The 24,514-nt window shown below is 41.1% G+C and overlaps 1 long non-coding RNA gene across 2 annotated transcripts in view; it reads right to left on the reverse strand.

Moving 5' to 3' along the window:
* Window positions 1-791: 791 nt before the first annotated feature.
* LOC104688910 overlaps window positions 792-24,514 on the reverse strand; it is a 35,111-nt gene continuing 11,388 nt past the window's right edge. For both annotated transcript variants that reach the window (XR_005601563.1, XR_005601564.1), the window contains 5 exons: window positions 14,521-14,685; window positions 8,226-8,834; window positions 5,224-6,091; window positions 2,868-2,956; window positions 792-2,444 (listed from right to left, as the gene is read on the reverse strand). This is a non-coding gene — a long non-coding RNA (uncharacterized LOC104688910). The remainder of the gene's footprint in view (window positions 2,445-2,867; window positions 2,957-5,223; window positions 6,092-8,225; window positions 8,835-14,520; window positions 14,686-24,514) is intronic.

Genomic DNA, 24,514 nt, shown 5'->3' on the forward strand with positions numbered 1-24,514 from the left:
ACAAACTATGATTATTTCTGGCAACACCACATTTGTAATGAAATGTGTTTAAGTGAGAAGACAGCTGAATCCAAGAAGGTACAAGGAGGGATCACCTCACTAAGGTAGATTCATGTTGTTAAAGCAACATATAAAAAAATTAAAGAGTATTTTTAAATTTAATGTCCAGGAGAGAAAGAAATTAAATCTGTTAAGAAAGAAACTGAAGAATCACAAGATGAAAAACTCTTCACTTGACTTGAGAAAATTTTACAAGCAGAAGTTTTCAAGGGGAGAGGAAACCAATAACAGGTGAAAGCAAATAATGGTATGATTTTTTTTCACCTTCACCAGAAGCCTTTTTTTAATTCTTCACAGCTAACCTACCTTCTCTTGACTTCCTACTATTGCAACAAAGAAATTCTTCATTCAGCAGAAACTATTCCCACCTTATACAATGCCTTCGAAAACTGGTGTCAAACCTACTACAGTCTGCTGAAATTACTCATGTTAAATCAACGACCAATCAATTACATTTGAAGCCTGCTGTCAGCTCACCTGCCAAAAAAGCTGTGATTTGCTAAATATGCTTGTCATTTCCCTTCAAGCAGAATTCCCAAAACATCTGTGTTTTAAAACTGCTTACTGGAATAATGACACAGGGACTTCTGCATGAAAATCAACAGCACCAGAAGCCTTACAGTGTTTTCTCAAGTAAAGAGCAGAGAAAAAACCCAGCAGTCCTTTGAGAACTTCAGGATCCCAATCTTCCAGCTGAATAGCTGAGAGCTCAGAGGTACTACCCAGACTCTTACACATGGAGCTGCATGGTGATGTGGTCGTGTGGGCTGCAAGGACGTGGTTCTTTTGTCTCCACAAAGGACAACCCAGTCAAAGAAATGTTAACAGCAACAAACAGAAACAGAACACAAACAACACTGCTTCTTTTTCCCTCTAGGGAAACGTGCCTAGTGATTATGAACTTAACACTTAATGCATATAAATTGTTTTCTGTGGCAGTCTTTTCAGTCAAATAAAGAAAATAACAATAACCTTCCTTTTCTCTTACTAATGGTTGAACTCTCTTGTTTGGGACAACACCAAGAGGACATACAGATAAAATTAATATTTATTTCAGATAATTGTGTGCAATATGCATCTGTTTGAAGGTGCTGACATGTATTTTAATTATACATAGAATTTTCCCAAGGTTTTCTGAAATATTCTGTAAAACACAATGTGGAACACAATATAATGCTAAAATTAAATATTATTTAATCTCTTTTACAGGTGGACATATTTCTGTACATACACATGCACTTTTTAGGAGAAATTTATACTCAATAAGACTGCTCTTTTTGGTTTTTTCTGCATTTTTACAATGCCATTATGAATAAACAATGAGATGCTGAAAGTGAAATAGTTCATACTCTATGGCTCCCCAAGGTGTTAAGAACAGCAGTCAGGAAATGAGCTAAGAAAAGCCCACTCTAACATTTAAATACTAGTAATAGCAGCACATATCATTAAAAACTCTGACAAAAAAACCCTTATGAGAACATAATTAATACCTCATCTAGGGAAAACAAACAGAAGAACGTGAGTAGTTTTAGAATTTCTCTTTTACAAAACATCACAAATGTAAGGTGAAACTCACTGCCCACTGGTTTTCTAAGTGCTGAGCCAAACAGAGGGAAAACTCTCAATGATTTCTCAGAAGCCAATAGCTTATCTAGAACATACAATAAACTAGGCAAGATCCTAATTTCCCTTTGCCAGACAGAATATTGCTCAATTAGCAGTTTGCTACCTGAAGTCTCCTTCTACACCCATTTTGTAGGTAAACAGCATTAATTTCTTTCTTGTACTGAGTGAAGCTTCTCACAACTTGCCTGAAGTTCAAAAAGTCGTCCCAGACAGCACAGCCTGGACTTGATCATCTTCTCCTGTCCAGCTGCAGCCAAAGAACCCACTGCTTCCATTTGTTTCATCCCTGCTGCATCTCAAATTGCTGCTGTCCAACAAAGCCTACTGCACTCAGTGAAGACCTTTTCCTAAATTTCATCAGTTAATGTCAAGCATGGGACACACCTAACACACGCCTACTGCGGTAGCCCTGAGAAAGCAGCTCAAACATACAGCCCTGCACAACACATCTCAAGTGCCCACACTTTCATACTGACTTGCCCCCCACCTGCGGCAATCCTGCTCTCTAACCCATTCCACATCACCACAAATGGAGGAACAAACCGTGGGTATGAAAAAAGACATAAAAAGGCAATTTAAAGAGAAATTCCTCAAAAATACCATGCAAATATATATGAGAGTTATAAAACAAGCAACAGATTAAGGCCAAATTAAAAAAAAAGATTGGCACTCGTACATCATGCTCACAAAAAGACATTCCAGTTGCATTTTCTTTCATGTCTCTTTTCTTGTGCACAGCTCGAAGTGTTTAAAACAACCTAAAGAAATAAAATAGGGAGGAAAAGATAATCAAAATTAATTAGTGACATAAAATAAATTTATTTTATGCCTAAAATTTACCATTACATTCATCTCGTGTGACTTCTGCACACAACACAGACCACCAGATTTCACAAAGTAGCACCGGAATTCAATCAATATCTTTAAAGGACTCTGTTGAAAAGCCTTACAGCCTGGAAGGCCTAAGCAGCACATCAAACAAAGCCATTAGATTTCCCTGATTGCAATTACAACCAACACCAGAGAATTTTATCTGCAAACGGCCACTTTTAAACAAAAAAGAAATGCAAAGCTAGATCTGAATCCTGCTCACTGACGTATGACTTGCAGTTTCATTCAGAACTTAAAGACTGATAAACAGTCACAAGTTACAAATTTCAGATCTTTTGGTGAATGCGTACCTTTATTCTTTTTTCTTCTCCTCTTCTGCCTTTTCATGAATCCTTATTCAAAAGTGACACATTTGTTCAGTTCAGGGAGATTCTTCTCTCTGGAGGGGAAATAATTTTTATCAGTAAGACTCCCTGGTGATCAGGTAGACTTGGAACTGCTGTTAATCAGCCTTTTTGACATGGTACCTTGAATAGCACTTCCCATGATGCTTTGTGTGCCTACCTTAATTCTTTCCTTTTGAACTCACCATGACTTATAGGTGTCTTTTTTTTCCTTTTGTGTGTCTGAAGTTATCTCTCTATTAACTTTAATTGGAAAGGTACCTTTTGTTCCCCTAGAGTAGTCATATACTAACCACTGAACTCCCTAGGCTCAAATTTCTGGGGTAGCAAGAGTTCAGTTTTCTGACAACTCGTAAAGAAAAAAAAAATCCAGAGGAAAAAATTGATGTCTTTATTATCGCTAATAACATAAATTATATTTATACTAAAGATGAACTGTTGCATCCATTTATATCAGCAAATACAGAGGATTCTACTGGAAGTCACAGTGAGTTCAAAAGAAAGGAATTATGGGCAGACACACAGAACATCACAGAACCCCGACCCTTGCCATCTGCAAACCTTACTGAAAGGTATGCTGCTAAAAATAAATAAATAAATAGCCTTTTTCCGAGGCACTGGGAGAAATGTGAGTTCTTTCATAAAGGCAGAAGCAACAAAGCTTTGTTTCCTGTAGACTTGTGCCTCTCCCTCACAATACTGCTGTTGGCAGGGGAGAGGGGACACATCCAGGCCAGCCTGCACCTTGTAGCACCCCAATTAGCCCCACAGGACACCTGCACGGGATGGCCAGACCCTCACCAACCACAATATGTTATAGCTGAGTTCCCATCTTTCCCTCACTATTTGCTCTCATTTGGGGCCTGTCCACCAGCCAAGTTTTTTTCAATTAATTTGTCAGAGCTTCTGGGACCTGATGCTCTTCCAGGTCTAGAAGAAGCTCTGCAGAAGCCCTAAAAATTTCTGTGAAGTGACAGGCAAATACTCTGGGTATAAAACATTTCTCCAAGAGAGCTAACCAAAAGTAAAATATCCTCTTGCACTTTACTGCACATTCAAGAGATTTGTTCTTACCTACTTCATAGCCTGACCATGGTCACATAAAATGATAAAGAAAAAAGATGTTACGCATTGGGCTCTGAGTCAAAAGGCTTGAACCTTCCTGGAAAGCAGAGTTTCATCACCTTCATGCTGTTCAGCTGTTTGTATCCACAGAACGTGACCCAATCTTCTTGATTTTCTTTGTACCAGAAGAAGAATTTGGACTAAGGAGGGCCAGGGCATCAATACATCCAATTCTGCTGTCCCAGATCTGCAGAAGACCCTGAGTTAAAGCAGCAACTACCACCCTCTCTGTACTGACAGAGGAAAAAAACCCCATCAGTAGTATGTCAAGGATTAGCACAGAGTCAATGGCCCACTCCTACAGGTGCACAGGATTTTGCCAGCTGGCCAGAGCTGACTCATTTCTTCCTGCATAGGGTATCTGGAGCCATCTCTGTTCTTAAAGCAGTCATCTTAGGGCAGCTGGTGATAGTATTCATGCTTGAGGTGATTGAGCTACTGGCTCTGTGTCATACTCCTGTGTCTAATTCAGTGCATTTAAATATCTGCACTTTTGAATCCTGCCTTATTTCTCCCATCTTCCTTTCTAGCACTGGCCACACGTTACAAACCCAAGGTGTTGTATCCTCCTAAGAATTACTACACAAAACTCTCCTTGCCAAAAACCTGCCAGACCACAGGATAGGGTTAAAATTGCATCCCCTCTGCATTTCTTGCAGCTGAGTCTTCAGCAAACTGTTGTTTCTTTTCTCAAAACCATGCAGCCAGGATGCTGCCAGGCATCCCTCGGATGAAGTGGATGCTCTGAATACGTGTTGGCTGGGGAGTCCCACTTTGGGCACCCAGCCCAACAGGGCATAGGGTCCCCAGCACCTGCTCACAGGGCAGCCAGTGCAGGAGAGTTGCTGACCTGCCAGCACCTAATGGGGTGCATTCACCAAATATTTTATTCACATGTGTTATCCCTGGCAGCATTCAAAGCCAGGCTGTATGGGGCTTTGAGCAACCCAGTCTAGTGAAAGGTGTCCCTGCCTGTGGCAGGAGGGTTAGAACTAGATGATCTTTAAGGTCTCTTCCAACCCAAACCATTCCACGATTCTATGATCATTTAAGTGTTTCGGGCAGAAAGGAAGTGTGAGAGAGCACTGCTACTTGAAGTGACCCAGTGCCTGTGAAAGGCATTGAGTGAAAGGACTCGCAGAGAGAAAGATCCTATTTATTCACCCAGACTACATACCAGGCAGTTGTTTGTTTATCAGGACCCCAAAAGCACCTCAATCGTGACATGAAAGTGGTTCCCTAGGAGGCAAGACTGCTGCAGTGTCCCCTTCCTGAAGACAGACCTGGCTAGCCCCATGCAGAAGCTACAGCAATGCATTCTGAAAGGAGGAGAAAGTGAGATGGAAAAGTTAGTGGGTCAAGGACATCACTTATGGGCAAAAAGAGACTCAACTTGGGGAAGATTAATATAATTTATTGCCAATTAAAATAGAGTTGGATGCTGAGACAAAAATTAAACTACCACCTTGCTACCACTCACTACTTTTCCCAGGTTCATCTTCTCTCCCAGCTCCTCTACTCCCCTACCCCTGAGGGCTCCTGCAGTCAGCCCGGGGCTGTGCCCATCTCTGCCCAGCACAGGGCAGCCCAGCCTCACCCCACCGACACCCCTGTGGCCCCTGCCAGCACCTGCCCCCAGCCTAGGGCCACACTGAAAAGCAGCGTGACAGCCAGTGTCTTTTTGGGGCCAGTGGTACCATTGGGCCATCAGCCACTGACCCCGGGGAGCCACAGGGTGCCCGGCAGCCCCCAGCCAAGGCTGCTCCCAGCCCACCTCAGTGTTCCAGCACTCAGGCTGTTCCTGGCGCATGTGGTTAGTGTGCTGACAGAAAGCAGCACAGGGACAGAAATTGCAGTTCTTAGAACCAGTCTATAATTTTCTCCTTTCCTATCCAAAAAGGTAGTACAAACAGAGCTTTCCTTACCATATAAACAAATTATTTTTGGGGGGGGAGAAAATCCCAGGCAGCAGTTTTCCCAGTGTGATTCATCTTGTTGGGGAAGTTTCTGGGAAAGCAGCCTTGCAAAAATGTTGGCCTTTAGGTCTGCAGTAACAGGCAGCAATAAAAAGTGAATTTAAATTACCATCAGGCTAAAAGAAGATGCTCCAAGCCACAGCACCAGCAGCCTTCTCTGCTGGGACTGCAAGGCTGCCTGGCACTGGCTCCAAAATTAGTTCATCCCTCTGACTGCCAAATCGCCTCACTTCCCAGCTGAGGTAGCACACTGAGGAGATGTGCACAGAGTTTGCTTAAGAGCAAAGCCAGCCCTGGAAGCTCTTCTTCCAGCCCTGGAAGCTCTTCTTCCAGCCCCATGAGCAGCCAATTGAGCACAACCAAGGCCATGCAGAGGGTGGAAATAGTCTTCCCTACATGCTCTTTGGGCTCAAGGGGAAGTCAAGTTCTGCCATTAGGGGAGAAAGGGAAGCAAGCCCTTAGCAGTGGCCATTGACAGGACCTGTGCTGTCATGCCCTGCTGGCAGGAGTGTCATACACAGCTCTGATCTGCACCAGCTCATTCCTCAGGTGCCAGTGGTGGTCAGCCCAGCGCCCAACTGCCAGATCTGCTGGAAGTGTTCAAAACCCATGTGGATGTGGCACTTGGGGAAGTGGTGGTGGCTTGGAGGTGCTCATGGTGGTACTGGGCTAATGGTTGGACTCGAAGACCTTAGAGGTCTTTTCCCAGCTTAATGATCCTGTGATTCTCCCTCCATTCCCACCCCACCTTCGTTACCAACTTGCAAGCCAGGCACCAAAGCAAGGCAACTAACTTCCCTAGGGCAATCCTCTAAAGAGGGCACAGAATGTCTCACAGGTACAAAAATCCTTGCAGGCTGCTCTGCAGCACTGGCAGCCCCCACCCCCCTCAAGCTCCACAACTTGTCTTTGAAATGGCCTGATGACTGATTATGGGAATCTTCCCCATGCGGTACCCCCACACCATGACATCTCAATCATATTTCCATTTCTTTTTTAAAGTAACAAAATGGTTTTCCTGGCCCAGTATGTTTATCAGTTAGTCTGAGCCAGTTATCTGCACAGGTTTACAGTATGCAGCCTAGAACCATTAGATTTTTATCACATCTTATGAAAATCATACACAGCTTACTCTTGTAGCTGTATATTACAAAGGAATCGTGCACAGAGAGACTGGTTCTCCTTAGATTACTATCTCTGAATTGATGCTGTATGAGGCATAACTGCTTAAAAGGTTATAACCGATGTAATTTTTGCCATTACAGGTAATTTATGGCTCCTGTGTGTCTGACTTGTCAAATCTTCTTACAGAGATCAAAGAGGGTCTGTTTGTCATATGCATTTATCTAACACTTGTTCCTCTGCAAGCTTCAAAACGCAATAGTTATTCTTTTCTTGGGTGTCAATTTTCTCCTATATGTCTTGCCTCTTAGTCCTTGTAAATGTCCTCCTAATGCAAAATGCAGGGGTGCTTTAGCAGCAAATATGAGCAATGACTACTTCTCTAGAGGAATTTTTAAAAGAGAATTTTTTCCTAAGCAGGGGTCCAGTCCTTCAGAGAGGTCTGAAGTCATGCACACAGATGTTTTGAAGCTCCAGCTGTGCTTCAAACCTTGCTGCATTATTTTCTCCTCAACTTTACATACTCTGAGCTGATCTCTGCTGTTGTGAAAGAAATCCTTCAGGAAAACTCCTGGAGAACAAAATACCCTTTCATTGAATAAGGCAGGGGGATACACACATCAGGTGTACATCCTCAGCTCCTGCCTCTACATCTGCCTCCACTTCACCTCTGTGCCGAACCCTCATATCCTGCCGGTCTCCATTCTGTTTCCTCGTTTCCCGTTGCTGGAAATCATATTCTGCCTTACATTCTCAAGACTCTACCCCAGTCACTCACAGGACGACAAAAAGCTGTGACAGTTTCTTGTTTACTCTGCACAGATTTCACAGCAAACTGAGCAGGTGTAAAGGCAGGCAGGGAAGCACAGGAGGGTTCAGTGACAACACCCCCAGGGCTGCACAGAGGAACACAGAGCTCTACCCATGCCCTCCTTTCTGCTGTGCAGACTGGTTGGGGTTACAACAGCTCCAAGGGCATGCACAACAGAGGCAAAATGCTGGCCACATAACAAGAGGGAGGGACAAGAGGGTCACTTTTCATGAGGTCTGGGGATTTTGAGAAGTATCAGTCTTTACAAACCTCTCCAGTAGATCTGAGATGGGAGAGTCTGTTGAAAGGACTCACTTCGTCCTGTTTTCCCAAGCAAGGAACACTTGGAGATGAACAGATGTGCTTCTGCATCAGGCACAGGAATCTCGGGGCTTACAGAGAGGAGAGGGCACCAGAGAGTTCAGCTGTAATATTATTCAATGCCACATGTCCCCACCAGCCAGGCACACAGGGTGCCTGTGGGGAAAGGAGCCACAGAGGAGCTGAGCAAGAGAAGGGTCCCCACTCCCACTTTCCTCACAGCACCACAGTGCTCCCTAACCCATGGGACACTGCTGGCTGCGCCATGGAGCTGCTGCCCCACTGCGCTATCACATCCATATGTGAAAAGGTAAGGAGCCTAGCAGCACTCAGACACACTCATGTTTCACATTTATGAACCTTTTACCCATTTTACTGTCAGAAGGGCTGCATTTCTCAATGGCTATGAAGTGTGAAGTGTCTGGAAACACAGCACGCTCACTGTGGAGGAAAGAACTTTACAGAGGAGCTTTGCCAGTTTAACTCTACATTCGGTTTTTCCTTCCAGTCAGGTATGGAATGGCAGGACATGCTTAAGCAGGCAGTATAACAGGAATCCTAGAGAGAAATAAATTAAATAAATAACTTTAAATAGTAAACACATAGATATAATTTATTTATTCAATAATAAATAATAAATTTTTATTTAAGTAATAATAATAACCAGAATTAGAATAACTACACTTTGCTGAAGGTGAAGTCCTTTGAGTAAATTGACTGAAATTGGTATCTTCACTGACGCATCATTTTTGACAGGGTTTACAGTACAGAAGATTTGTGCAGCAAATGGGAAATATTCTGAAAAAGTACAAATAATTCTTCAAACCATATATACAGAACAGGATTTCAGCTGCAAATACACACAAAATCTAGAGTTCTTAAGATCTAAGGATTTGGCCCAATAATACAATATGCATTTGATTCAGAAACATCTAATGCTTTGCAAAAACTGTTCCTAATATCAGGGACAACTTTGGTGCTGCCAAATGCTTGACATGGCTTTAATGTCAGGTAGAACTAAAGACTGGCAATTAAATAGCAATAAACTATAAATTGCTGATGCATATTATATATGATTTACATGTATGACTATAGAAGTTGCAGAAGTATGTTAGTTGCAAAACATCACTAACAACCTCATAATTAATATAACTAGCATCCTGTTGGAAATATTGCCCACCTCTGTGGACATTTTGCATCCACATTTTGAATCTTTCTAGATTGTTTGAAAAGAATTCCAGTATATTTATTCAAAAATCATTAAAATCCTAATAAGTGTAATAATAAATGATTTGCTTCTTCACAGATTAGTTTTAACACCAACTTATTTTACTACGCTGATAAAATCTATCCCAATAGCAAATATTATTCAAACTGCTTCAGGATCTGCTATCTCTTTTTTTTCCTAAGTTTGTTTTTAGTTTCTTTCTCTTCCTTCCAGTGTCTTAGATGAGGATCTCTCTTTATCTCTGCCCCAAGCTTTATGCTATAACAGTCTTGAATGGCATATCAGAGTCTATTTCTGAATACTGGAACAATGTCTCTGACAATATGTATTAGTGTTCTGGCACTTTTCTCTGGAATAAATTTTTTTGTGCCTCAGACAATAGACAATGGCAGGAGATTTGGACAGACACTAAAGAACAGACACATTTAGTCAGTCTTCTCGGAAACCACTCCATGACTGCAAGCAGGAGTTGACAGAAGGCAGAAATACCAAGAGTCAACTACCAACTAAAAAGGAGCTCTAACGTTGAGGATTTTATGAAACACAGAGAATACTGTACTTCCTCAGGATAGACTGACCCATTCAACTAAACAAATGCCAAAAGAAACACAGGCCCAAAAATCATGGGTTTGAGTTGTTATAGTCAAGATATCAAAACCTGAAAAGAGTATGAAATCATTTCACTGCCTGTATCTGCATGATGCCAGCCTTTACAGTTAAATATGAAAAAAAGAAGAAAGAAAAAAGACAGATAAGAAATTATTTTTCATTTATGAGCATAACTACATACTTACTATCAACATGTGCCATAAATACCCTTCCTAAAATGGAAATATGTGGTTTATAAAAACACACCAAAGAAGAAGCTAGTGTTCTTATTCAGATAGGATTGATCAAAGGAAATCCATGTGTTACATCAGACAGACATATGCCAGTTCTGTGATAGTTAAGGACAACCGTCCTGGATAATGGGCTTCATGTGTATGGTAGAAATACCAACTAGAAACGATGCAGTTGATAACACTGACTTAAACTGACAGCATTAATTTCAGAAAAATTTTACTGTCCAGTTTCCACTCCAGAAAACTAACTGTAGGCTGTCTGCAATCTTATGCCTGGGTGCTGTGCTGTTTTCTGTTCAGGATATAATCATCAGAAAGTCTCTTTTAGATATTTTACAGATATTAACCATATAAGATATTGATAGAGAGCCTTAGTAGCATGTGCCATCCATAACTTGTTTTTTTGATAGCAACAACTTTAGAATCAGAAAACAGTGTGCCTTATTACAAATCATTTTCTTGTGTTCACCAGTGATATATTTACAATTTCTCCACAGTCTGGCAGGCCCAAATAATTTATTCTCTAAGCTTTCTACAATTTACAGAAATGTTTTGCACACCATTACTGACACAATCCTTTGAGAAGCTTAACATTAATTTAGGTTATGAATATAGAGGAATTTCAGTTGCCTTATTCACTAGTAGTAGCAAGGTGTCATTTCCTCAAAATCATCTTCACAATTTAATCTATTGGAAAAATACACATAATCTTCCTATGAAATAGTACCTTTTTGTAAAAAAACTAAACAAACATTTCCATTAATTAATCCACTCTGTGAAGGTTAGATACCTCATTCTGAATGCACTTTTGTTTTAAATCAAGGTCTCTACTCAATGGACTCATGTTCTATGAGGTCCAAGACAGTTGACTAATACAAGTTATTTCCCATGTGCTGTGCAGAAATCTATGTACACTAAAGTTTATAATAGGAAATGTGTGAATTTGATAACCAAAGAGTAAAACCCACTGATTTATGCCATCAGCTGGAAGTGTTAGCGCATACTACAAATCAATGCCTTTACATTAGTGACTGGCACTTCAGCAATAATTTACCAGTAAAACAGACAGTGAAACCTCTGTCAACTCATTCCAGAATCATCATCTTGTGCATTAATACTACATGAGAACAGGATAACAGGAGATAAGGGAGAAAGACAAAATGGCAATGAAAGGCAGTGTCCCAGAGAGGATGTTCTCTCTGACCAAATCTCAGAACCAGGGAGGAAGGTAACAAGAGAAAAAAAGCAGTAAGAGCCACAGCACTCGTGCTTCAAGGTAGAAGCATTCTGATTTCATTCATTAGGTGAACTGTGGTCTGTCAAGCTTGTTATCTTACTAAACTGGAGCTATTTTGTTACCTTGATCTCCTGCTCCCTTCCCTAATGCCAAGGTTTTTCTGGCTTTGCCCCATGTGTCACAGTGGTTACAACAGCTCCTGGCAGTGACGCTCCTCTTTACCCACTGAGTATCCATACAGCATTACAGGCCTGCAGGGAATCTACAGCTACAGTCCTAAGAGTAGCAATAAATAATACCCTCCTTGCTAAAGAGACTTTTTCAAAGCTATTCAAATATAACCGAGCAACTGTCTGAAGTATTAGCACAACCTTGGAGGTTTCTACTATGGGGAAGAGAAAGAACACCTCTTTTTAGCAGTCCTGTTACTCCTAGAGTCGTATCGAAGGGACACGGTGCACAAGCTTTGCTCTCAGAAGTGCATGACCACATTATCCAAAGATCCAACAGAGGCTCTTACACTCATCTGAACTCAGTAATTACTGTAGCTCCTCCTGAACCCTCCTGTTCATCACTGAACGATGTTCATTATACAGTGCAAGCACACCCAGGGATATGTCACAGGGCAAATTTTGCTCCTGGACCTGGGCTGGCAGATCCCAAAATCTTTCCACAAGTGCCATCAATCTGAATGTCATTTTACAGGGCAAAAGCAACAAGAAGCACTTTCAAAGCCCTCTCCCACAGGAGAACTGTGCAAATGAGGGATTTAAACTTTGTTATACCACTTTTCTCCAAATCTAGTTTGAGAAAAATACCCCATTTTCACTTTGGAATAGTACATTTTCCACACAAAACCTGTTGTTTCCTTGCATCTATTAAAGCTGGAAGAGGCATTATTTACACCAAGCAGATGAGCCTTAGGCATTTTAAACCCCCTGCATTCAGCATTAATCTCCTGTTAAATGGTGCAGCTCCCATCAGGGGCTGGACAAGCTTCTCCCTGCAATTAGCTACTTTACAGTGACACTTCTCCCACTTCAACTCAAAAAACAAAGCCAGTGCAGCGATCATGCAGAAACACCCTTGAAATTGAGAAACTCCTTCCCTGATATGAAAGTTAGAGAACCCAGAGGCTCACATATGAAATATCAACTACTCAGGACCAAATTTTTATACAAGTATTTGCATCTCATATTAACAACAACAAAAGAAAATCCCAATCATTCTGAGGGCTGCGTTTCTTAAATGAAAAAAAAAATGAGAAAAAAGGAAGGGAATATAAAAGGTGAATCAATTGTTAGCCTACAGGTAAATACCTGAGGATAGCTGTTTCCCCCCAACAGAATTTCAGATTGTTTCTATGCATTTGTTGTTTTGATACGTGGAGAGGAAAGCTTAATAGAAAACTGACTGAAGTTTGCACCTTTTGCCTCACAGTGAAGAAAAATATCAGTGCCTGTCATCTTCTGTGTCTGGCTAGTCACAGGCATTCGAGCATCAGGCAATAAACTGCAATAATCATGAAGTTAGCTTAAAATTCACCTGATCTTCTAAATTCCAAGTACTATAAACATAAATTGGGTTGTCTGGATACCTCTATTTTCAATTTTTTTGACCTCTATAGTTCTTCACTTTTCAAGCTGTTTTCTGCAAGCCTGAAGACTAGCCGTTTCTTTAATAGATCTGGATAGCTAAAAGACCGGCTTCCAGCAAGCACAGCTTACCATTCAGTTAAGCTGTATACAACTATTTCTATTTCCTGGGTTGCATGTTTTTGCATTACACAGACTTGTGATCCTGCAAAGATTTATTATAACCCCCCTGTTCACTTCAAGTGCTCTAAATGGTTTGACTGAATTTCTCATTGGGGATTTCTCACAGGGCATAAACTGAGTCTCTGGAGGAGCAGTGTGAGCAGGGCTGTGCCATGAGCGGATCAAACCAGGAAGCACAGGTGGCCCAGCACAGGCCATGCCCTCACTGGCAGGGTAGCAGTCTCACAAGGTCTGAAGATGCGGCAGAGGCCGGAGGTCACAGCAATGAATCCAATCAGCAGCCTCTGACCAGACAAAGTAACCAGGAGTTCCAAGGTCCATCCAGCAGACAAGGTCAAGAGGTAGGACTGGAGACAGGACAGGGTCCATCCAGAAGACAAGGTCAGAGATAAACATGCCCACAGCATAGCTCAGGCCTGGACTGGGTGCCAAGCCCTGAGCTGAAACTGGGTTCCCAGAGAGCGGGGAGAAGCTGGTCAGGATCAGTAAGGTTCAGTAGTGCCCCAAGGACCCTGAGAGCTATAAGCTTCGATGGAACGCTCAGGCACAGCCCTTGACCTCATTGAAAATGCAAGAAAATGCTGCCATTAGTTTCCATGAGGTCAGGATCCACCTGATGTCTTTCTTTTCCAGCTCCTGTGACATGTACCTCAAATACCCTTGGGTCACATATCAAATAAATAGATAAGAGTGATAAAATTTAACTAAAGCCATGCAACACTCAAAGCACTGCTCAGTCACAGCTGTTAAGGATATTAGCACTGTATCAACCATCAACAAAATAAAAATTGCTATTGTGTTTCTGGCCGGCACTGGAAGGTTTTGAAGCTTTTTTTCTAAGGCTAGCTGCCAACAGTGCCATGGGAGTGCTAACACACTGCCATTTCATTTTAAGGCTAATATTGAAATACAGTAAAAATCTGCATTTAAACAGAGCTATAAAGGCCAAAGAAAAGATTCCTCTTGCTTTCGGCAAGTTTGGATCAAGCAGCATACCAATAGTTTTCGTGTGTGAGAGTGATGTTGCCCTCTGCTGGGTAACCCACAACCAGAGCAAAGCCCCTGCTCTTCAGAGTCCCAGCAGATTCAAGCTGAGGCAGCCTACATACTTTTGACACTAGAATCTTTGCAAATAGCAGGTGATTTAGGTTTGCTGTACCCCAAGGAGGAGGTAGGAGTACACTATTGGCCTCTTTTTGTAAGTGCAGAGACAGAAGATACAGGAGGGACGCAGTTTCAGTCCTCATCTCTTTGTAGAATATGGCCCATTGACTTCCAGTGCAGAATCAGCCCCATCAAATTTTTCCAAGGTCATGTAGAAAAGCTGTAGGAAAGTTAAACAAAAAGAAAAATAGAAAGTGAAAGACTCTATGTTTCATGACTCTCCAGTTTTAAGCACACGACTGAAAGAAAAAACAATCCCTCAAATACATTTAGTCCTTAAAACCTCTAGACACCAATTATATACTGCAGGGTATGTCTACATTAATTCTCACCTATATAAATTTATTTTTCCTCCTTTCACAAAATCAGATTTAATTTCTCTTAAGTAACAGATAAATTACTAGTGTCTATATTATCAGCACCCTATTAAGAGCAGGAATCCAGCCTGATGCCACTAGGACGTTGTAACAGTCCTATCTCATCAGTGATCAGACTAAGGTCTAGGGAGTGAAATTTATCAAATGCCATTGTACAGTGTATCTGGAAGGATGATAAACATGATTAAAATTCATTTCACCAACACAGTTGCTCGTATGTATTTAATGTCCTTTTCCTTGGAATGGTTAGACAAATTGCACAGTTCCCTAAAATGAAATTCAGTCTTGGATTTTATACAACGTGCCCTGATAATACAAATCAATATTTTGACAAAACACATTCTTGCCTGAAGATGAAGTATAATGTGTAATAAAATACACTTAAGTACTTTATAATTTACCCTGAGAGTACAATGCATTTGACCAAATGTCATACATCATTCCATGGAAAACCAGGTGGAATATATAATCTATACTCCTTAAAGAAGCAACTGCATTGAGAGAGCACACAATTAAACACTTAATATTCAGAAGACATTTCAAATAAAGGATGTGTGTGGAACCTCTTGAAGGTATGCATTGTTCTACACAATTTAACTGCAAGATCACAGCTTTTCCCCAAATGCAGTATCATGTTCTCTAATTACTTTAATTTTTAAAATGGAGTACATTATCTTCTGTGTGTCAACTTGCTTTTGCCATGGACCTCACAAAGCCTGTTTATACATATAACATAAGGGGAGCCAAAAAATGCCCCAAAAGTTTCTATGAACCTTCTGTGACTCTTGCCCAGTGTCTCTAATGAATTAGATGGTTTCCTCTGGAATTTCCATGTCCTAGACCCATTTGGCTATTCATCCTCCAAGCCCACTTCTCCTGTGGAGCACACAGCAAAATAATTTCACAAGCTAGAGTGGGACAGACAGAAATTTAAAAGTTGGTAACATGTGCCAGTTCCTAAATCCAGTGCAGCCCAAAGGCATTAAGAACATTTAGGAGCTGGATTCTCCTTCATTTTGCAGGAAAATAAGACAATTTACATATCTTAATGGGTCTTGGCACCAAGTATTATGCGCATGGTCAGGTAAATATATGAATAGGGATTTAGCTTTTGACTGAAATATGAGCCAGATGAGGGAGTATTTAATGGGAAGACTAACTCACCAGACAAGACTCACAGATACAGGAAATAAAACCTGTGCATTTTGCTTACTAACATTTGCTCTATACAATAACACACCTTATTGCAGTCTCATTTACTGGTCTCTCGCCCAAAACAGCCTGGCATTTAGTATTTACAAGGACTTTATCAGAATTCAAGACCTAAGTGCCTGGACCATAATCATTACACATGGATTGTTTTCACTGAGGCCAAGACATGAGCACGTTCAGGCAGTACACAAAGATCTTGTTGCTAAAACATTTGCCACTTGAATGTAATTGTTCTCCAGTAAGGAAGCAATCACTGAAAAGCAAAATCCCACAGATGACACGCTGAGTTTTACGTTCACAGGAGGTTAATATATTTTCCATCCACAGTGGAACTGTTTGTAATTTACAGGCAAAAATCCAGCCCTGGTGCAAGCAAGTGCAGCTCTTATTGATCTCAATAGTAGATGCACTCATTTATAGCGGGGCTGCCTTTGGCGTCATGTCTGTTTAGCACAGAATGAATAATATTACAAGGCAGGGCATAGGTTCACTGTGCGTGCTGAAAGCTTTTGCATTTGTGAATGTTAAAATAGCCTGCCTCCACAATAGCAACTATTTTGGGCTGGAGAACACAACATGTGCCAATCTGAGTTGCATAATGCTTTCACATATCTCAGGGTTCGCTACTCTGAATAGTTCCATACTGAATGGCTGCTTAATATCTCCTTTACTGCGTACAGGTCCTGTCTCTAACAGCACGATGTAGCGTGTTGCTCAATAGATGAGCCCTGCATTCACTCACAAAAGCACAAGCCAGGAGAGACTGCAGGAGAGACTGAGGCAGAGCTTCGATTGAAGAGCCCTGTGGCTTACGCTATTTTGGTACGAGTTTAAAGAAAAACACTCACATTTTTTACACATTTGGTTTTCATTTGTTTGAAACAGTTTTGTAGCCTAATAAAAAGACCTACAGTTTCATAAAAGGAAGTTAACTGGTTGTCTTTGGGCAGTAGGAGACTTTTTCATATATTACTAGGTTATTTTAAGGGCATTAACTGCAGTCAGCCCATGAGCTCTGTTATAGAACTGATTTGATTTAGTTTTTTTTTTAATTGCACTGTGTTTTATTAAAAAACAAACACAAATGTCAGTGTGAAAAAACTGGATCTTTTCTTATTACACTGCTCTGGTCTGGAAGGCAGAGCAGTGCTTGTGTGCTGGCTTGTAAGCCATTCCCATTGTCCACTGCCTGTCTGCCTCCTGGCTAGCAGCAAATTTACCCAACAGGAACAGAGGTTCAGGGGGCAGGTGTTCCTATCCAAGCTCTCCTTCCAGCAGCAGGAAGGGATCTAATTTACCAATACATTTTCACCTTCCAACAGAAAGGAATCTGACAGCCTGATCTCACCTTCCAGCAGTCAGACCCAAGGGGAAGGCAATTTGACTGTCTAACCTTGTGTTTTGGCAGTGGGAAAGGAAGGGAAGTAACCTGACCACTACTGCCTTCCCACTGATAACATGCAGACCTCAGGATGGTCATAACTTACCCAATTAGCCACAGTGCCTGCCATCCTCAAAATATACCCAGAAGACTTTTCTGAAATGGATAATCACAGCACGCAGCTCACGAGTAAAACACATGTTTTTTTTCTAAAGCTCAAGGAAACACACACATACTGTGCTCTAAATACATTTACATTACTCTCTTCTAGACAGTACAAACAAGCCTCTGCATGTAAGCATAAAACACTGGCAGCTACGATTCACCTCAGAGGTATTATACAGGATTACAAATTTGTTGAAAGTTTGATTTCCAAGAACCTAGCCTGTTCCTTTTTTAATTAGACTTTTCCATATATTGTATGCTATCTCAATACATTCCCTTTACAGTTATGACCAGAATGGCTATTCAATGTATTAATTCAACCCTACATCAAGGGACAAATTAAGATGAGGGCAAAATCCAGATAAGTAGAGTAACAATCCTGGGCAGGTATATGGAAAGCTTTGCTCAAACTGACAAAGAAGAGAAAGAGAAAGGAGAAGAAGAAAAGAGAAAATAGAGAAGGGAAAAAAAAATATGAAAAAGAAGAAGATTTTTAAAAAGGCAAAGCTGTCTGGGGTCTCTTTAACCGGAAGTTTAGCCACTGACTACAGCATCATGGATCTTTTTGTGTCTGCCTAATACAATGCATCTTTTGTCCTGCTTTCTCAAATCCTGTCCTATCAGGCAAGGTCACTGTCACATCCTTTCTCAATAAATACAGGAATTTATTTCCTAGACAAAACTCATGCCTCTGAGTCACACTGGAGTCTAGAGGAACCCTGTAGTAATGTGGGAGAACTATACAAAGCCTGGAGCTATTCCCAGCTATACCTAGAGGAATAAATAAAAAAAACCAAAAAACAGAACACTCTTAGGGGGGTGGGACCTCAAACCTACTCTAACTTGTCCTGTACACCCAGGGTGATAGGACAAGCGATAAACCGTAGAGATCTGAACACCGAAAGTGAGCCTAGAGAACATTACAAACAGCACACAGAGTATCAAAGGTCACTTGGCTTCATTATGCTCCAGATTGGTCTTGCTCAGAGCTAATTACTCATCATGAGGATCTGAGAAATTCCTGTATAAACAGTCTGTGATACGAAAGGGCCTGTTCCCTCTTCTATCAAAGACAACAGAAAACTCTGCTGACTTCAGCCAAGCAAGAACCAGGTTGATAACTGCAATGTTCCTTAAAGCAGAGGAAGGTCTTGCTCTGAGCGAAGATCAGAATTTGCTATTTGATACACTAAGTATGGCATTAAAAAGTTGTTTTGCTTTGCAGGATAATGGAAGCCCTTCTTTTATAGGGGCTGAATTCCATATATGTTATGTCCAGCCAGAGTTTTTTAAAAAATCTCACATATGCATGTCAGTTATTGAATGATATTGTTTAAAGCTAGAAACTGTGAGCTGTTAGGCTTTAAAGAATAGGCAGACAGGCAAGAAATTCCACCAAGTGATTTATAAGCAGGTGGATGAGAAAGTGGAAACTTTTGTGAATCTTGGTCGTGATCCAGTTCAGAGCCTTATTTTGATGGAGGGCTCCCTCTTCTGGATTTTGATTGAAGCATATTTCCCAAACTCTAAACCCGTTTATTTTTTCCAATGCAACTGAAAGGTGTTTCCAACTAGAAACCAGATCAGGGAGAGAGTATCTATGCACTCTCATAGTCAAACAGTGCCTCTGCCCAGATCACTGTGGGGCTCTGGACTTTGGGCAGCACATCTGACTTCATCTGCCCCACAGACCTGCCAGAGACAAAGGGAGCTGACACTGTGGTTTTTAATTTGTATATTTAAGTTAACAGATGTCCTAGGCACAAGGATAAGGGTTTACTTTAGCTTATGATTCTTTATTTTTCTGTCTATCTAAATGCAGCTTTTGGATAATTACATCATTAAGAAATAGTCTTTGTTGCAACAACTCCTAGGAACTCTACTTCTGAACAAGAATACCTTCAAGTTTAAGCAGCTCAAAAAGAAAAATATCTGTTTGGCTAGAAGTTCTCCAGTGACATGAAAAATAGCGTTTTAGTCCCTTATACAAATCAAAATAGTCTTACATGAAAAATCCTTCCTAATCTGTGGAGAATTTCCTCCCCCATAGGAATTCCATCTGAAAACAGACACTTCCTGAATGGCAGGTGGGACTGCAAGAAACTGAAACTGCAGCTTTGATTAATTTACATTTCCTAAAGAGAACAACCTTTTCAGGCAGGAACCTGCTTCAAGGCAGATTTTTCTTTAATACAGCCTGAGTTTTATACCCCAGTGCAAATATATCTATAAGACTATGCTACAGACTGTTATTATGGCCACAGGGGAATTCTTTATTTCAGAAAAGGATAGGAATGCAAACAAAACTCTGAGTTTTGCTGAAAATTAAATAATAGTAATAATAATATGTATGGCTTAGTGAAAAAGCATCAGATATCTCTGATTATAAAGAATTATTGCAAAGTGTGCATTTTGTTTCAATAGAATAATAATCCAGTTTGAAGTAAAGAGCTTAAATTTGAAAGCAAGGACATGACAAAAGCTATCATCCCTTTATCAGAGAATTCTACACTGATATATGGCAGGCCTCTGCCTTCTAATGTTGCTACTGCCCACAAGACCACATTCATCTAGACCAGCTATCCCCTGGCTTTTTTCCCCTGCAGATTCTTAGAAAACAACAATCAGGCCAGTCAACATTTGGGGCCCATAATATCCACAGGCCATTTACAGTGAGCTCCCAGACCCACCAACAGGCCCTCAGAGCTCATTTGGGGAACCACCAACTCGCAAAGCCCCAGCTGACACCAGGTGACTCCTCCCTGCCCTGGGTGATCTGCAGCTACATTGAAAGAAAGTGCACCAGCCCAAGCATTTGTCATTCTTGAAGATGAGATATGTAAGGGGTATGAGGAAGAACAGAAGTGAGATGCTTAGTGCCAAGCAGCAGATTGGATGGAAAGCCAGGAAACAAAGCACAGGCTTCTTCGGAACAAGCTCAGTGCTCTCTGTGGAGCTACAACCCTTAAACTGAGTCTACACTCAAAGAAGGGGCCATAAAAAAGTATCCACTGGAACATAGCTACATCAAGCTTATGCAGAAATTGATGTTTGGGATAAGAGGTCCCCACAACTTCCAGCACTAAAAAAAAAAAAAAAAAAAAAAAAATTAGATTAAAAAATAGAGACAAGAACCTCCCTTCTGCTGAATGGGACAGCTATAGCTCTGGAATGAATTGCCCTGTAGTTTTGGGATGGTGTTGCATTTTTTTTTTAATACTTACTATTGTCAGAATATAGAAGGAGAAAAGTTGTGATGTACACTAAACTGCTATTACTCAGCTTTGCCAGGAGAAAGATCACCACAAATTTGATCAGTGTTATAAGAACATCTTGATTCCAAGAGAATATTCTAACAAACAAATAAAAAGCCCTGCTGTTTTCTTACTTAAGTGCTGCAAATAAAGTAAGAAGTTCATTTTCAAATATAACTTGGTGGTATTACAACAGACTGCTGTCGAGAAAAAAAAGTTTTTAGTCTCTTCTAGTGCACCCTAATTTATCTTTGGTAAGGCTTTGTGTTCACCTTTCCTTGATGCAGAGTTGCTCAACACTATCAACATTCCCCAGTGCTTCAGGCCACAGTCCTCCTGTGTTTTAGTATCTGCCTGGGATATGTGAGCCCTGCATTTGGCTCACTCCAGAGCTATGACAACTTCAGCTATTTGACAAGCCCAGTGACATACAGCATTAAAAAAAACCCCAGAACTATTAAAAACAATAGAACAGGCTTAAGTCATGTTTAACTATCCCACGAGAATATCTGAGAGGACAGTCTACATTTGTTTTCGCCCAGGACATCTGCCTCCATCTGTATCTCAGGTCAGCCTGGCTGCTGGCAGTGCCTGGAAATACCTCACAGTAGGCATCAAGGCAATTCCTCATATTCGATACCCCTCTCTGCTGGTAGTTTCGACTTCTGACCAAACTGAGCTTGCAACAAGAAACCAGGTTTTCAATAACAATACACATCCCACATTACCTCTCTGGGAATCTATTATACTGCTTTTCCCCACAAATGGCCAAGGCACTGACACGAGAAAATCCCATACCATATTCATTAGATTTTTACCATCCTTATACCTCAGAGAAACACAGGAGCTTCATTCTGTAACACTCAGACAAACCTCTTTCGAGAACATAGTGTCAAGCAATTCCTGGAAAAAAACTCAGGCTGGCAAAAAGGTCCTATTAGCTGCAAGAAGAGCTGTCGAGCTGTGTGCCTTATTCCTTGCAAAGTTCCCATTACCTGTGAGAACACATGCCAGTGAGAGGTTGCTATTCCATCCTAATCTCTTCACACGTCCTCCTTCCTCCTACAGCTATTAATGGTGATGTCCAATTCCACACATGCCTCCAGGTGGATTCCTGTACTGTCCTTGTAACACTTTCTTAATTTCTTCTGTTGTACCCTCCTACGACAACCCTTACCAATAGTTCCTAATTTCCCACGCTTCTCTTCTCCCATCACCATCACCACCTCCTGGTACACACTGGCCCGTGGCTTTGTCCTGTCTGTTGCTTAGAGACTCCTTTCTGCTCTTTCCTCATATACTTCAGCAGAGTAGAGCAGGCCACTGGGACAACAGAAAGCCAGAGATCTGGGAAGACTTTTCCCTCTCCTATGCTCTACATGCTTATCACCATCAAAAGATACAGGCCTCTGGACATCTGTCATACATCTGGACATCTATCGTGTCTATCCTACACATAAAATTACATTCAAATATTGCTGTGAACATTGCATAGTCCACTACTTCTCCTTTAGGAAGTGGCAGATTTGATTTCCTGTGCAATATTTATACAGGTCCTCTGAGCCACGTGCCAATATAACCTAAGTCTGCTGCTTCATCCAGAGTCCATGATGGATGGCTGAACTAGAGAATGGCTATTTGGTTTTACCATTATTATTCAGTTTATAGTATTAAGAGCATACCTTCCCCCTGCTGATCTAAGCACAGAATTACAAATCCTAACAGGCTTTTCTGCAGTATTCCTCACTGTTTTGTGGGAGTCCTCCAGCATATCATGAAAATACTTGCAACATGCCGATTTGTCTCTCAGTGCCACACGACTTCAGGACTGGCTGCTGTCCCTTTTGGCAGAAGCAGTCTCTGCCTTACCTGTGTGCTCCCAGGATCTCCTTGGCACCGGCAGCCTTCTCTCTGTTTAGCTCTCTGAATAGTTTCAGTAAAGGATCAGACACCCCTGCCCTAAGGCAAAGGAAGAAACATACCTCTGATGACAGGAAACAGGGAAAGCAGGACTGCCCTTTTTGGGAGCAGTTGTATTTGCTTACAAACATCCTATCAGACCAAACCCTGAGTTCCATGACAGTGCCCAAGTGCTTGGGATATATTTTGTGAAATCAATAATGAAGGATAAATTCAAACAATATTTTATACAGATTTTAAATAGGGCTTTTTGAGCTCTACTAGAATGCAAACTGTTTAACGGTTAAAACACCTCAGCAAGTCCTACATCCAAAACGTCAGTTCCACTTCTAAATGGTTAACAAGCTTTATTTCTCTAGAGGTCAGCACAGTACCAGAAAAAAGTAAAAACAACACAAAACAAAACAAAACTTATTGAATGGAGTTTTACATTTCCTCTGGAATTTCCAAGAAAGAAATAAAGGAATTCATCATTTTCCAGAAGAGACAGGATTCACAGTATTTTAAGCATGTAAAGTAATTGATGCTGTCCAGAAAATGGCAGAACTCAGGGAGTTCTCTGGAGTGCAGGCTACAGCTAGCTATGGTACTTAGCTCCTAATCAAGAGGTTGCTAACAAATCATAACAGATGTGGCCAGGACTGCCAAGTTTGAACCTAAGTGTCAGGCTGAGCCATGACACGCGCACTCACTGTGTTACCTAAAGTATCAACCTTATAAACAGCTTTAGACTGGCTTCTACGTTCATGTGACCAAGTCCACCTGACTGTTGGTAGAGCAAATGCAAACAGCTTGGTCTTCCATTAAGGCGATCACATACCCAGATGCAAAATCCAGGACTCTGAGACTTCATGCAAATCTGACAGTCCTTGGGGAATTTCAGTTTGCTGAAAAATATATATAAATATTATAATCTGTGACAGATATAATCTTGCTCCAATATTTTCCACTTTATTTAAAAGGAAAGCTACCTATTTTGCTCAGTCCCACGGTCTGGCATTTACAAAGATAAAAGGACCTTTCAGCATGAGCAAACTGCAAAACATATTTGAAAATAAATTCTTAATGACAATTGGCATTAAACAATACATTTTGTAGGCTGTTCACGCTGAAGCATGCTTTTATCTTCTGAACTGGATGCTGCCAGGCTGAGCAGAGATTAAGTTTTCTCTTAACTCTTTCAGTACCTCACAAAGAGCAGATTCCATTAGGATTTTCTTATAAAGTACTTACACCTGCATTAGATGAACATGGCATTACAGGGGCTCAGCTTCTAGCCCCAAGATAAGAAGCAGATAACCACAGCTCTGCTAGCCAATCATCTGGCACCTACTTCTAACTCAAAGAATATTTCTTCTTTAATACAGTCCCTTTTTTTCTCTCTCAACAGAAATCCAGTTGCCACGCTAACAGCACCTTTTTGGTTGGCCATAAATCACAGCAGCTTTACCTACTAAGTAGCAGGCATGCTTCGTAAGACCAGAATTTCCTGTCTCCCAGGTGGGAGTCAGCATCTTGTGTTACAAATAGCTCCTTTGTTGACAAGGGAAAGGCCAGCTCTGCCTCCATTTCTGGCATCCGTTCTGCTTTGCGTGCCTCAATCTTCATTGCAACTCAGGCGCTTTTAAAGTCACAAAATAAAGCCAGATCACTGCTGAACAGTGTAGTCCACCCTCCACA

The sequence above is a fragment of the Corvus cornix genome, chromosome 2, assembly GCF_000738735.6.
Source record: "Corvus cornix cornix isolate S_Up_H32 chromosome 2, ASM73873v5, whole genome shotgun sequence".
In the NCBI taxonomy this organism is placed as follows: domain Eukaryota; kingdom Metazoa; phylum Chordata; class Aves; order Passeriformes; family Corvidae; genus Corvus; species Corvus cornix.